This window comes from Bos taurus, chromosome 13, assembly GCF_002263795.3.
Source record: "Bos taurus isolate L1 Dominette 01449 registration number 42190680 breed Hereford chromosome 13, ARS-UCD2.0, whole genome shotgun sequence".
NCBI classification, from domain to species: Eukaryota; Metazoa; Chordata; class Mammalia; order Artiodactyla; family Bovidae; genus Bos; species Bos taurus.
Window position 1 is genome coordinate 57537277 of NC_037340.1, and position 14678 is coordinate 57551954.

Genomic DNA, 14678 nt, shown 5'->3' on the forward strand with positions numbered 1-14678 from the left:
GTCCCCGTGCAGCGCTGCTGGTGTTGTCCTCTCACGAGTGGCCTTCGTTCGCCTTAGCTTTGTGCTCTCTCGAGGTTCTCCCACCAACCCTGCATCCACCCGCCTGCCCACCTGCTCCTGTCATGGGCGGAGCAATTTCTAGGCTACTGATCGAACAGAAAGTGTCTGGAAGGCCCTTCCCCCAGGCAGGGTGTAAGCTTGGGTGGCCAGGGCCTCCTGAGGCGGGACGCCTCCCTTTCTCTGTCTTGACTCTGGCTCTTAGCTTTCGTGTGGTGTGGTCCCAGGTTCACATTGGACTCTGGCTCTCTGCCTACTCTGTCCTGGAGAAATGAGGACTGGGCTCGGTCACCTGCCCTGCCCCAGCCTGCCTGGTGCTTTTCCATGGCCAGCGCTGCCCACGGCCCAGGTGATGTAGTGTGAGCTGCACCCTTTGCCCTCCGTGGCAGCCCCTCGTGGGGATGGTGGGCGGTGGGTGAAAGCGCTACTGATGGCAGAGGACGCTCAGCCGTCAGGAGTGTCCTCGGCACGCCGCTTTGCTTTTGTTCAGCTCACCCTGACTCCCACCTTGTCCCCTGGCCACTGGCATTAACAGAGAGCCTCCACGTTGTTTTTCTCTGCTCTGCTGAGGGTCTGACTCACCTCTCCAGGCTTGGTCCTGGCTGGGGGCGGGGTGAGGCAGTGGCGCGCCAGAGGGAGGGAGAGAGTCTGCTGGTGTCATGGTTCAGGCTGGCGCTCGGAGCCATCATTTGAGCCCAAGCTCTTCAAGATGTGATTAGACCAATTTTACACGCCTAGTCACTGAGGCTTGGGTAGATTGGGACTGTTTCTATATGGGCAAAGTGAAGTGGAGAATTGAGGCAATTATCTTCAGGCAAATGACGCTGGGCTCTGTAATCAGTCCGTTCTGATAACTAGGGAATCAGCCTCATTCATGGTGGTGGTGCTTGAGTTGAGGAGGATTCTAAGGTATTTGTTTGTTATTTGCACTTGGCTTTGTTTTTCCCCAAGGCAGTCAGGGGAGGGCCATCCTACTGACACAGATGCGAGTGTCTGTAGGCTGTGGGACCTGTCAGCCAGGCAGGGGTGGCAGGTGCTCTGGACCTGCCACCCCTATGAGCCACCCTATGAGCAGGTCCCCGGCCTGCTGGGGTCCGCCCTCTGCTTCCTGCTTCTGGTGGATACCTGCCTCCCCTTCTTCCCTTGTGCCTGCTCGTCCTGAGATGTTGGGCCAGAGGATGGACAAGGTCACTTCCAGGGCCAGGATTATACAGGTCTCAGCAGGCCCCCAGTTAGACACGAACTGCTGGGGTTAATGAAAATGTCCCAGAACTGGAAGAATGAGAGAGCAGGTCTTCTTAGATCAGAAGTGAAAGCTCACTCTTGACTGGTGATGACTTCTGGGCCCTCTCACTTCCATCTGTTTTTTGTTTTGGGGTTTTTTTTTTTTTGAGGGGGAAGCCTAAAATCATTGTAAATTGGGAGGTTTTCCCTTTGCTGGTCTAGAAATTTCTTCCTGAAAGAGCTGACATTTCCCTCCCAGCTCTTCACTGGTGAGAGAAGGAAAAACAAGACTTGTTTTCCAAATGGCTGAGTTTGATTGGTTTGTGGCAAGTGAGGACTTGGAGAATTCCTAATTACTTTCTGGAACAATCTGTGCAGCTGGGAAGTTGAGGGCTGCGTGGGGCCTGCTGGATGCCAGGCAGGTGGGCCAGGGCCCCTGACTAAAGAACTTGGAAAATTCTCTGGCGCCCGGTGCCAGCACCTCTGCCACCCCATCCTCACACTCACAGAGAACAAGATGAATCTAATGAATTTCAAATTGTGATTTGGACAGCCTAGGAATGAGGAGGTAGGGCTTGAGATGACCCTAGGGAAACACACAGGAATTCAAAAGGGTTTTTTTTAGATTGCCAAGAAATCTTCATCTTTGTCACTTTGAAATTTTCTGGTATTGCTTGGTTTGGTTTAGTCGCTAAGTCGTGTCCGACTCTTGCGACCTCATGGACCGTGTAGCCTGCCAGGCTCCTCTGTCCATGGATTCTCCAGGCAAGAATACTTAGAAACTCTAAAATGTCCTGTTCCAAATTGAGACAAGAAGGTTTTGAAAACTATCACTCTGTCTTCAGACTACGGGGACAGTAGTGGGGCCCGTGTATTTTTCTATTGGTAACGAATTTGATTCTGCTGTATTAAGTTGTGGTGTCTTTTCCCAGTGTTTTAGTTGGTTTATAGCCTTAACAATCATCATTTCATACTATAGTTCAGGATCTTCTGGGACAAGAATCTTCTGTGTGCTCTCAGAATCCTCTGATTGTTTTGCCCATTTATTTCTCTATAGAATTCAAGAATCATTCTTACCAAATTCTGTAATGACCTTGGTGATGCCTTGACTGGATTTTGAGTCAATCTATAAATTAAGTTGGGAAATAGCGTTGTTAAGCCTTCAGCCAGAAGTTTGGTCTCTTCTTCGTTTGAGTTTCTATTTCATACATTAAGGATTTGTGTTTTCTTTATATAATTCTAATATATCCTTTGTGGAGTTTGATATATGAATATGTATCAAGTATTTCCCAAGCATTTGATATGTTTGTTGCTATTGTGAGCAGAATCTGCTTTATCATTATATTCAGGCTGTTGATTATTGTTTATAGAAATGGTATTGATTTTTGTGCATCTTTCTCTTGTTTTGCTCCCTTTACAATTGCTTGGTTTATGAGGCATCCAGGAGCTGCTCCAGCAAACGCTGAGAGGTGGATGTGGGAAGGTTTGTAGAAGAGAATCCCGTACATAGGAGAGAGTCCTGCTAAGTCACTGGTTGCCAGATGCCAACGCACAGTGGAGTGAGAGAAATCAAGATGATGTCGTGGGGTTTCCGTCAGGTTAAGCGTATTCCAGGAAGGGGCTGTCCTTGAGATGGAGGCTGCAGAAGCTTCCTACCTTTCGGTATTTCAGTGTCATTTCTTTTTGGGTGACAATTGATAGCAACTTGGGGCTTTTTGTTGGAAGATATTAGAGGACTTTTTAGAAGTTTATTTAAAATTTGGTTTTTATTTAGTTTTTTAAATGACAGCATATTAAAAAAAAAACCTCGTTGGCAACCTAGGTTGGCATTCCATAGTAATTTGAACATTTTAGCGTTTTCTGAAATGTCAAAATCAGGAACTTCCAACTCATGTTCTTTTGGACTTCACAGTTCTGTGTTATTTGGTAATTCTGGGCTTTCTTCTTAATTTAAAAATAAATTTTGGTTTATCCTTTTGTCTTCTTCTAGTTAGTCTTGTCATGTAGTTAGATTCATGTTTTTATTTCTTCCTTCCTCTTTTCCTGGCTTCTTTACCCTTCCTTTGTGTGTTGGCATGTTCCTGAGACTATGTGAGAGACAGGAGTCATTGCTCCTTTTCTAGAGGAGATGGGTGCAGTGGGGCATCCTCACTGTGCTTCTTTGTTTAAAGGGATTTTCTCAATGTCTTTTGTCTGAAGCTACTTAGGTGGGTTTTAAAAGGAAACAGGGACTTCCCTGGTGGTCTAGCGGTTAAGACTCTGAGCTTCCAATGCATCCCTGTTCAGGGGATTAAGAGCCCACATGCCGTGTGGCATGACCAAAAGTGTACAAAAATAATAATAAAATAAAAGGAAATAAGATGGTATCCTGTGAGAGGAACTCAACAGAAAGGCTAGGATGAGAGACAAGAAGCTGGATTGGGAACAGCTGGGGCTGGAGATACATCTTGCCTCCTGCTTCATAGCTAACCAGTGGCACTACCTGTCCCATCTTCTGCCTCCACAGTTGCAAAATAAGGTCCTTCTAGGGTCCAAAGAAACCTACCCTCCAGAGTTGTGAAGGTGATGAAATGAGGAAAGGAATTAGCAAGCGAACTGGTATTGAGCTGCTGAAATGATAGCTTAATTGACTGCAGCTCAGTTGGTGGTGGTGGTCAAGGTCAAGAAGCCAAGAAGGCGATTGTGCTTCCCCCAGAGAGGCAAGAAGAACCTAATGTAAAGTTGGGGCAGCCAGTCAAGTTGGGTCTTGTGTCTTAGTGGCCTCTTATGTACTGTATCTTTATCCATTCATCTCTTGAAGGAAACTTAGATTGCTTCCATGTCTTGGCTATTGTAAATAGTGTAACATGTATCTTTCCGAATTGGACTTCTTGTCTTTTCCTGATGTATGGCCAGGAGTGGGATTGCTGGGTCATATGGTGACTCTGTTTTCAGTGTTTTGAGGACACTTCATACTGTTATCCATAAGTGGCTGCATCAATGCACATTCCCACCAGCAGTGCAGTAGGAGGGTTCCCTTTTCTCCACATCCTCTCCGCATTTGTCATTTGTAGACTCTTTGGTGTGAGATGGTACTTCATTGTAGTTTTGTTTTGCATTTTCCTAACAGTGATGTTCAGAGAAGGCAATGGCACCCCACTCCAGTACTCTTGCCTGGAAAATCCCATGGCCGGAGGAGCCTGGTGGGCTGCAGTCCATGGGGTCACGAAGAGTCGGGCATGACTAAGCGATTTCACTTTCACTTTTCACTTTCATGCATTGGAGAAGGAAATGGCAACCCACTCCAGTGTTCTTGCCTGGAGAATCCCAGGGACGGGGGAGCCTGGTGGGCTGCCGTCTATGGGGTCACACAGAGTCGGACACGACTGAAGAGACTTAGCAGCAACAGTGATATTGGGTATCTTTTCATGTGCCTTGAGAGATGAAATCTTAGCTCCTTGGCAGTACAGGTTGGGAGACTTGAGGCTCAGAGGTGGGACCTGCTTGGAATGGCAAAGCCATCTCTTAGATGAGAACTTTTGTGATTCAGGTTTAGTTTATTGTTCATTCCGACAAGTGAGGCATCTTCCCTGAGACGTGGACTGTAAGCTGAGGGCTCGGATGTCAGCCCCTTGATGTCAGATCTACTTTCTGTGAGCATCCAAATGGACAGTTCCCAGCTTCGCATTCTTTTCTTGATCACTGTAGAACTGACATTCTGCCGGCTTTTTGTTAAAGAAAGAGCAGAGCAGGAACTGACCAGAAGTGGTTTGGAAGCTAGAAATAGAACTATACCTGCCCTTAGTAATCAAGCCTGGCAGAGTCCACCCAGCAGCCAGGAAAGGCTTGGGCAAGGTTAAAGTGAAGATAATTTGGTGACACTTATTTCTGCCGGTGGTTCAAAAATTCACCCAACTCCAAAAGCACCTGTTAACTACTTAAAGCTTGTCCCCCAAATATGGAAGTTAGGAACAAGAAAGACAAGTCAGTTTTCTCAAGATGTCTGCTTCATGAAACCTGTGACATAGCAGCAGCTCCTCTCTGGCATTACTTTGAGATATTTAATGTTTAATTACAAGTATAATATATGAACTAGTACATTACATAAGAAGTTTAAAATACTAACTAGAGCTAAAGGCCAAAGTCTGCCTTAATAACCCTCAACTTGTGACTGTCTCCATAACCCACCTCTCGAATGCCCCTGAGGTTACCAACTTCACATACTGGCCAGTTTCCACAGAAAAATTGCTTTAAAAAAAACAATGGAAGTAATGTCTATGCCACTTTGTGGCTTTTCACTTGGCCCTGTATCTTGGAGACCCTTGGCTGGGTCACGGAAGCTGCCTGGCTCTTAGATTGTCAGTCATCATCTCTGTCTGAAGAGAACATGCTGATAGTTCCACCCCACCCCCACCCCCGACCCCATGCACTTGGTCCCTGTTAGAAGACCATCGCCCCTGTCCTTTCAATCTGCTCCTATGTATGTGTTCACAGGGGCTTCTCTAGGGTTGCGACTGCTGAGGTAGATCTAACTGTCTACCTGGGTCACAGGTAGACACGGGGCCTTGGCTCAGCCGCCCTTCAATACAAGGCCACCAGTTTGATCCCCAGCAGCACATGTGACTCCACTCTCCACACCACCCTGTTCTTCTGGCTTGGAAAGCCCAGGCCTCCCCAGGGTGGGAGTGAGGGCTTAGGGCTGGGTCTGTGGGGTCGTGACCTGGCCTTCATTATTCTTGTCTCTAATGGATCAAGAAAAAACACTGAATTTCAGTGAAGTTTATTTCAGAGTCTGCCACGAAGACAGAGGGTAGAAAAACCTCAATAAAAGATCTGAGAAGAGAGAGGCCGTGTATTCTGCGGTCAGGGCCACTTTTAGTTCTTCTTGAAGGTAACTGAGCTCCTGTAGAAATAGCACTGTTCACTCCGCTACCACGTGGCAGCTGATAGTTTTGAACCCAGGCGGTAGACCCCTTTTCCTAATCCTGGATCTGGACAGTTTAAGTTCGGAATGGCCGCAATTTAAACAATGCTCTTCGGCCTTTTGAATCTCTGTCCTCCCCCTGCTCCTACCCAGCCACTCATTGCAGGCATAGACAAGTTCGTCATGGAGCACAACTAGGGTGACTGTGTCGCTGTCATCCAAATGGGACATACTTGAGTGTGGAAGGCAGTGCTAATGAGGAGAAGGGTGCTGAGATGACAGGTGACCCCTGGCTTTCCCTTAATAGTATTAATAATGTGGCACTAAAATGCATAAGGGAGGTAATACAATTAATAATACAATTACTTTTAACGATGTTTAAAAGAAGTCATTCCCATCTCAAAGTATTTTTCAAATAGGCTTGTGTGTGATGAGAGAGGGTCTGTGGTTGAGAGCACTTGTGGAGTTGGGTGAACTGCCTGCATGAAGAGTAATGTGCTTGTCTGTTTCTTTCTGAAGTCACTATGGAAACTTGGGGCAAAGAGCAAACTCAGGAGAGAAAAACGGGAGCTTTCCAAGAGGTTCCTTGGGGCTCCTGACCAAGAGCTGAGCCCTGTTGTTGAGGGCTTCCTTCAGCAGCAGCTTTGGTGGGCGGTGGGCTCTGTGCTGGCAGAGCTGTGGAAATGCTCCAAAGCACAGGACGGGGAGCCGAGGAGGCTCAGTCCAGCCAGGTAGCTGCCTATTGTGTGGAATGGCCACTTCTAAGCAGATAACGTAGTCAGAACTTTCTGAGCTCAGTAGCAGCTTAGAAATTAGAGAAGCTTTTGCAGTCTCTTAGAAGTGTCGAGATCATTTGTGCTCAAACTTGTTGCTCTTGTAGCTTCATGATTTTGCCATATTGCCACACTCTAGCCATGGAATGGTTTTCTTTAGGTTCACTTGCTTTCTTTACATAAATGAGTTTGGTTTTAAAGGACAGTTATACCACCATCACTTAGCTCCTGGCTGAGTGTTTCTTAAATACATATATAATATGCCAAGATCATTGCATAGCTCTTAAAACAGATAGCGGTGGTCCTCGTCTCTGGAAATCAGCCCAGACGCTGCCTACATCCAGTCCAGCACCCTCCTTTCCCTGATAGATACTCATGTGGAACCCAGAGGGGTTATGAAGACAGGTGGTCTTCCTGTATCCCTCACCATCAAAGGGGACAGGTTAGATTTGACGCCAGAACCAGGGAAGGCCTCTCCTGGTGGACATGTGGTAAGAAGAGTTCTCCCACACTGCAGCGCCCTGTGGAGTCTCACCGGGACCCAGTGGCTGGGGCGGGTCTGCTTTCAGTGACACTTGCCTTCTCGTAATACATCGACAGACGCAGTTGTCTTGCTCTGCTTTTACCATGACATTTGCTGTCACTTTACATACTTCAGTTCCGTTTGCAGACACAGCCAAGAATGAGGCTTAACAGGGGGCTTCACCCCATGCCCTTGGCCTCAGCAGAGCTGCCTCACAAGCAGCGCCCCGGGCCTGGGAGGGCTGTGGCTGCCCTTCTCACTCAGGGGTTTAGTGGGGGAGCGGGTCTTCCATTGCGCTTTCTGTTTTTGACCGACTGCCAGAAAATGCCAGGAAAGAGAGCCTGTGCCTGAAAGGCCGTATTCAGACATAGTGAAGTTCAAAAGCAAGCAGTCTATGCATGATAAAGGCGAAGTGCTGTACATGAGCAGCACATGGTCAACCCAGATCAACTCGCGTGACATCTTCACTGCCTCCATGAGAAGGTGGGCAGGGGAACAGGGGGTCCAGTTGATCAGGTTACCGCCTGTGCTTTCTTGGGTCAGCTGGAGGGTTACAAGGCTCATTGTGGTATTTTTAAACACTGAATTTAAAAGGTATGCGCCAGTGGAATGGGACATCTGACACCAATCCAGGGCACGCGAGGAGGGGACCCGATGTTCCGTCACCTGCCAGGCCTCACTCCCTTCTCTGCCAGAGAGTACCAGCACACACTAGGCCCTCAGCAAACTTCTGTTGAATACTTTTTTGACGTGTATATTTTTAAACTTGTTATGGAAGTTTCCAAGCGCCCCGAGGCAGAGAGGGGGCCAGGGCCCCAGCACGTCTGCATGGCCATCAGCCCCACTGCCCTGCTTCCCTCGATTGCCTCTACCTTTTCTCTGAGTGGACTTTAAAGGATCTCAATTCCAGAAATCATCTCATTTCACCCCTACTCTTTTTGAGTTCTTTTGGGGGCTGTTGAGGCCACCCTCTTCCTCCATTCCCCGGGGGTGAGCATGTCAGGTCATGAACCTGCTTTCCCTTCTTCTTCCCCACAAGATGTGTAACCACGGCACAGACCGAGGGGACCTGGCCTGAGGAGCAGACCTCACTCCTGCGAGCCCGAGTCTCCCAAAGCCACCACCCAACATCTGAGTTCCCTCTTAAAGGCCCCCAGTTGCTCACTGGAAATGTCCTCTGTTTCGCCAGCGAAGTGGACGCATTTCCAGTGAGCAGGCAGGTTGCAGCTGTGGTCTTTCCAAAAGAATGCACACATGGAGCCTACGGGGCCCAAATCAGCGTGATGTCAGTTGTCACCGTCCGTGTGGAAAGATTTTGCCCCCGCCAGCTGCCGGGCCCCCTTGTGCTCTATTAATCCCAGGGCCATGGGGCCCATCGGGGTCGGCAGCCAGGCAGAGGGACAGCTGTGGTGGATACCGCACCACACTCCAGGCATGTGCTCTGTGTCCCGGGCACACAGATGGCGCAGAGGCCCCCAGCCTGCGCCTGTCTTCTCCTTGTAGGGTCGGGAATGGGCTGGGCTGACAATACCCTTGACACAGGAGCCAAGTTAAGAGCTGTGAGATGGGGTGGAGGGCTTGGCCACCGCGTTCCAGGTCAGCTGACGTTTATTGGAAGCGGTGGCATGTGCCGGCCAGTGAGGCCCTGTATTCCAACAGCTGGGGGCACTGGGCTTTTATGTGCCAAGGCTGCACAGATATTTTTAATGTCCCAGGACACACGGAAGCCCAGTCATGGCAGGGTAGAGGGGCAGCAGGGTTTGGAGGCCGCCGCCTCACCATGGCCAGATATGGTCAGGAGAGCAGGGCAGGATTAGGTCTGGGAAGCAGCCCAGCATGTGAAGAGGTAGCGAGAAGGTCATGTGAGTGAGCTAAACGTCCTGGCAAGCGGAGGAGGGGCAGGTGAGGACTCTGAGCGGGTGCTGGGGACAGGGTACGGCCCACAAGGGACAGGTCTGGAGGTGGGAGGTCAGCAGGACCCAACCCCCAGCTCAGAGGGGAGTGGGGATACAGCTTTGGTTCAGGCCCTGGTTTTGGCTGTAGAACAGACCTGAGCACCTGCCTCAGTGCCCCACCAGTGCCCCCTGGGCAGCTGTTCCTCTGCCTAGGACCTTTCTCCCTTCCCGCACAGGCCCCGAAGTGCCACCGCTGTTATTAACAGCAGAAATTCATCTGTGGATGCCCACCACCCCAGAGGGGAGCTGGACGCTGCCCCCAGGCCTGAACCCACCCAGGATGTGTTTCATCCGCACAGATTTTTTTAAAGTCTGACTTCTGTTCGTCGCGAACGTTTCGATCATAGGAGATTTTCCCAAAAGCTTTGGAGATTTGACTTTTCTGGGCCTAAGGGAGCCTTTGGGTGTCTGGGGCCCACTGTCCACAGGCCCTGAAGCTGAGGGGCGGCCGCCCCCTGTCGGTGAGCCACAGACCCGCCACCACCTGGCCCCATCAGTCAAGGCTGAGCAGGCCTGGCCTCTGTAGGCATCTGCACTTGCCTCCTGCAGTAAAGTGGAGCTATTATTATCTCGGGAGGAATGAGGGCCATCAGAATTAGCCTCTGAGCGGCTGCCCAGGGCCTCCTTGACTTTGCCTTGACATTGGGCCAGGAGACCTGGGCTCATGGACCTGCCTGGAGTGGCCTGGCCTGGCGAGGAGGCAGTGGAAGAAGGGGGCAGTGAGCCCTCCCTGGGCCTTTGCTGAGCCCATGGGGCCAGCAAGGTGGCCTGGTTTTCTCCAGTGGCCGCTTAGCAGTCTGAACAGACTCCACAGGGCCAGGGTAGTGACCACAGCTACACCAACATCTGTGCAGCTCTGGGCCTCTCAGCTGTGGTTAGGAAGGCACCAAGGAGGCTGGGGCAAGGCTGAAGTCTGGGTGTGGCTCAAGGCACAGGGGAGGGAGAGGAGGAGGGCGCTGTGCTGGAGGGGGTCTCTTGGGGCCTTCAGGGCCTTGGCTGTGGGCAGCTCTCGAGTAATTCCTATTCCTGTGCAGAATTTACTCCTGGTCCTCTGTGGTTCCGACTTCACTATTGCTTGTCCAGGCCCCTGGGAAGAGCCACGGCAGCTGTGACTACTGCTAGGCCTTCAGGGACACCTTCCTGGGGGATTGGGAGGTCCTCTTTCCTTGAGGAGCTTGGCCTAGGGAAGCTCTCCTCCTGCCTTGTTTGTTCCCCTCTGATGAGTCTTTTCTCTGGTGGCTCAGCGGGTATAAGAATCTGCCTGCAATGCAGAAGACACGGGTTCAATCCCTGAGTCGGGAAGATCCCCTGGAGGAGGAAATGGCTACCCACTCCAGTATTCTTGCCTGAAAAATCCCATGGACAGAGGAGCCTGGGGGGCTCCAGTCCATGGGTGTCCCAGAGTCGGACACAAGTGAGCACACGCAACGAGCGGGGCCTTCTCCGTCCCAGGAGAATACGTTCATTCGTTCAATCTTCACAGTAGTCTCAGAGGGAAGCTGAGGCACAGAGAGGTCAAATAACTTTCCTGAGGCCACACAGGAGGAAAGTGGGGGAGCCCAGATTTGAACTCAGGTGGTGGGTCAGGCTGGAGCTGGGGTGGCTTCCAGAAGCCAGTGTCTGGGAGGCTTTCCCTCTGAGACCTTCTGTGGACTGTGTAGTAGAGGGTCTCTGCTGCTTCTGGGCCCTTCCTCAGCTCTTGGGGCTCAGTCTGTCCTGAGCTGGTTCCTTGGGGCCTGGAGCCCACATGGTGGGGAGGGTACCCCGCTGGCCTTACGGACACCAGCAGTGCCTCCCCTCCTCTGGCCCCCTTTGAGGAGGCCGCTCATCCTCATCTTCCAAACAGGGTGATACAGATTTTCCCGGGTTTTCTGACCAGTGAGGAAAGTGATCCTAGAGAGAGATCAGTACGAGCACCACCTCTAGTCCCAATGGGAACAGCAGGTACCTGGGGGTTAGCTGGGTGGGGGGCGGGGTGGGTGGGTGCCTGGTGCAGTGTGTCCATTATGATGGGGGCTCCTGGACACCCCCATGATCTCGCTGGAGCCCCACCCATAGTACTGATCTCTGGGTGATTGACCTTGCCAGGGTTACAGCCTTGGCACAAAGTGCCCCAGGCCTAACAGGTGGTGCCGCTTTCTTAGGAGACTCTCCAAGGTAGGTTCCTAGGCCCACCCACACTCTCCCACCCTGGACACTTCTTGGACCTGCTCTGGACCTGTGGCCCTGTGGTCTCAGGTAGGTGACGTGACCCATGTGGGTTTCCTTGTCTGCATGATGGTTGGGTGACGACGCATCATGGGTTCCACCAGCTTTTTCCCTCCCATTGTGAAGGAGGCCACGCCATACAGCTCCCCACCCCACCCCTGCTCTATAGCATCAGCAGGGCCTCACGACTCTGACTCCTTTCTCTGGCCAAGTAGAAGGATAAGGCCCGCAGGAGTTAACTTCACACAGGTGATCTGTCTGAGATCATGTTGGAGGCCTGGGAGAGCTCCACTTGGCCCATTTCATTACAGCCTGCTCGCGTTCACCTGAGAAAGGGGCCCGTTTTCAAAATCATGGCTACTTCTCTAAATCAGCAGACAGCAGCCTGAAGATCACCCGTAAATGTCTGCTGCACTGAGGGCTGTTTTGGCTAATGGAAAAAGGACACCAAGTTGAAGATCCATCCAGGTGTGACCTTGGGGGCTGTGGGCATGTTGTGGTGTGTGAGGGGGTTGCTTATCGTGTTAACCTTTTGCCCCCTTATCTCTCTCTCCCCCAAGCCTTTCTGCTTTCAGTGTCCTTGGAGCCATCAGCAGCTGTGTCCCCCACAAAGCCCTGACACTACTCTGTGTGGTACTACTGAGCCTCCTTAATGTCCCTCCTTGCTGTGAAATCTTAGTGCTTCAGCCTCTTCTTGATGGGTATCTCACCTTGCCCTTGAAGGAGAGCTTTGCTCAGAAAATAGAGTCCTGGGAGGTAAGGTGTGGTCTTCACCCTCCAATAGAACCCACCTATACTTAAGGGTCTCCATGTTGCAGGGTCTGCAGATATCAGTTAGACTGGGGTCCTGTCTGGGCCAGCAATGGGCCTCTTAGAAATACCTTATCACAGCTGACCTTAGGTTCACGACTGGGCTTCTCTAAGAGGCCTGATTAATTCATGGTGCCCCGTCACCCATAGCCACCCCGAGACACGAGGATTTACTGTACCAGTTTATTGCCAAGCTGTATTAGTTGATAAGCAGGAAACTCCAGACCATCTGTTTAAAAATAAAAAGTTAACAGCGGCACAGCCCTAGAGCTCACACTTTGTACTGCTGCATAGTAAACGAGCCCACTGGGTGCAGTGACCTCGGCTGAGGTGGCCACGGGCTTGTCCTCCACCCCTCTCACCCGGGGCGCCAGATTTGTGGAGGACAGAGCACCACCACACACCCCCTGCCACCCTGCCACAGCCAGCATCACTCGTCCTGGCTGCTCCCAGGCCCCTCGTCCAGGTCTGGCTGCGTTTGAGGGTTTCTAACTCTTCTTTAGACCCCAGAGACTGTTCCCAGCAGGATGTCCATCCCATCAGCTCAGAGTCCTCATGGTCAGTCTCATGGACCTGTCACGGAGGCCAGCCTGCAGGGCAGGACACAGGAGCACAGGCCGAAGAGGGCTTCCTGTGACTGCTAAGGACAAGCCTTTTGCTTGGCGCCTGGGTGAGCTGCCAGCCCCGTTTTCATTTGCAGCTTTTGTTGGATTCTGGGCAGGGTCTCTGTCCATCGCCATGGCACTGGGTGGTAGGGTGGGGGTTGGGCATGGCCATGGCCCTCTCTCTGGGGCCCCCTGTGCAGGACGACATTGTTAACACCACCCGTCATTCAGACCAAGGCAGTGCCAGAACCTTCGCAGAAAAGCCTTTGGAAGTGAAATGTTGAGGCCACGGCAGAGCCACGGTCAAGTTCTTCTGCTTCCCATGGTGCCCTGAGCCTGCTGCCAAGCCCACGTTCAAAGGCTGTTTCTTCAAAGTTAATGGTGCCGCCTTTGAGCTGGGAAGGGAAGCGGGCAGTTGGGAGGCCCGTTTCCATGTGCATGTTTGAAGGGGTGGTAGGGGTTCTTTGGTTTATGATGGTGTGAAAACTTGGGCTGGGGAGAGGGGTCCATGTCCACCTGGGCACTACCTGGCCCCACGTGGGCAGGGCTGGGAAGGGGCGTCAGGCACCGCCTTGTGGAAAGTGACCATGAAGGACCCTTCCGGAGGGCCCCCCCCAATCCTGTTGTGCTTGGTTCAGAGGGTTGGGCGGAGGCTTTCCTGAAGGGTCTGAGAGAGCAGCACCCACAGGCTGTGTACTCAGGAGCTAGGACGTGGGGGGTTGGATGAGGGGAAGGCCAGCCCGGCCTGGCCGCGTGTCTGCCTGCTTCCCTGATGGAGGCCCGACCTGGTCAACTGCCCTGTGGCGGCCAGTGAGCATCAAGATGAAAACCCAGGAGCGCAGGCCCCTGACCCCAGCCTTGGCCTTGAGCACCCACAGCTCCCTATTCTCCTCACATTCTTTAGCCTGCAGCTGTCGGCCGGTCTGCACCTGCCTGTGCACCCGCTTTTGGGGTCTTTCTCCCTCACCCCAACTGGACCCCTGGCCTGGCCAGCCCTCCCCACCCTTGGGAAGCCTCTCTCACCGTCCAGCCCTCCTTGGACATCACATCCCTTTCGTCTGATCTCTCTGGGGAAGCCTATTTGCTGTCCATGGCTTCTAGTTCTTCTGGATGAGCACCCAGGGGATGGCCAGAGCTGCTGTGCCGACTGAATGGCCCTCCAGCTTCTTTCTCCACACGTGGCACTCAGTAGGTGCCTAATAAACCTGTTTAGAATGAGTAGATGGGTCTCTTTCTCTTTATTCGTTGTGCATGGAGCGCAGCTCCACACATGGGAGCCCTGCAAGACCTCGTGCACACAGATCCTGGTCTGCCCTCCCGCAGGCGCTCCTGACTCGTGGAGCCTAACACTACATCCCAGAGCACACTTAGAGCAGAGTAGGCATTGAGGTGATGGTTGGATGAGGGGATGGGTGGGCAGATGAATGGAGGCACAGAACACAGACTCAGACACTTGAGGATGTGCAAGAGGCAGCGAAGTTGAAAAGTGCAGAGTGGCCTCCCAACAGCTGATGGGACGCTCTGGGCAGGGGCGGGAGGTGTGGGGGTGAGCGGTGGCCCAGGATGCAGCGATCTGAGCAGAGGCAGGAGGAGGACACCCTGTTCCCAGTATAGCAGATT

At 51.9% G+C, this 14678-nt stretch overlaps 1 long non-coding RNA gene and 2 other non-coding genes across 12 annotated transcripts in view; all 3 read left to right on the forward strand.

Annotated features, from left to right (window-relative positions):
* LOC107133071 (uncharacterized) overlaps window positions 1–14276 on the forward strand; it is a 30318-nt gene extending 16042 nt beyond the window's left edge. For 5 of the 10 annotated variants that reach the window (XR_009496959.1, XR_009496954.1, XR_009496961.1 and 2 more), the window contains 4 exons: window positions 11282–11379; window positions 11955–12111; window positions 12204–12399; window positions 12957–14276. This is a non-coding gene — a long non-coding RNA (uncharacterized lncRNA). Of the gene's footprint in view, window positions 1–11281; window positions 11380–11954; window positions 12112–12203; window positions 12710–12956 lie in introns of those variants that run through there. The other 5 variants (XR_009496955.1, XR_009496957.1, XR_009496958.1 and 2 more) reach the window with 3 other exon arrangements.
* Window positions 13392–13473, forward strand: MIR6123 (microRNA mir-6123). The gene has a single exon (NR_107743.1). It is a non-coding gene; the product is annotated as a microRNA mir-6123 (primary transcript).
* Window positions 13650–13727, forward strand: MIR296 (microRNA mir-296). The gene has a single exon (NR_031141.1). It is a non-coding gene; the product is annotated as a microRNA mir-296 (primary transcript).
* Window positions 14277–14678: the final 402 nt, after the last annotated feature.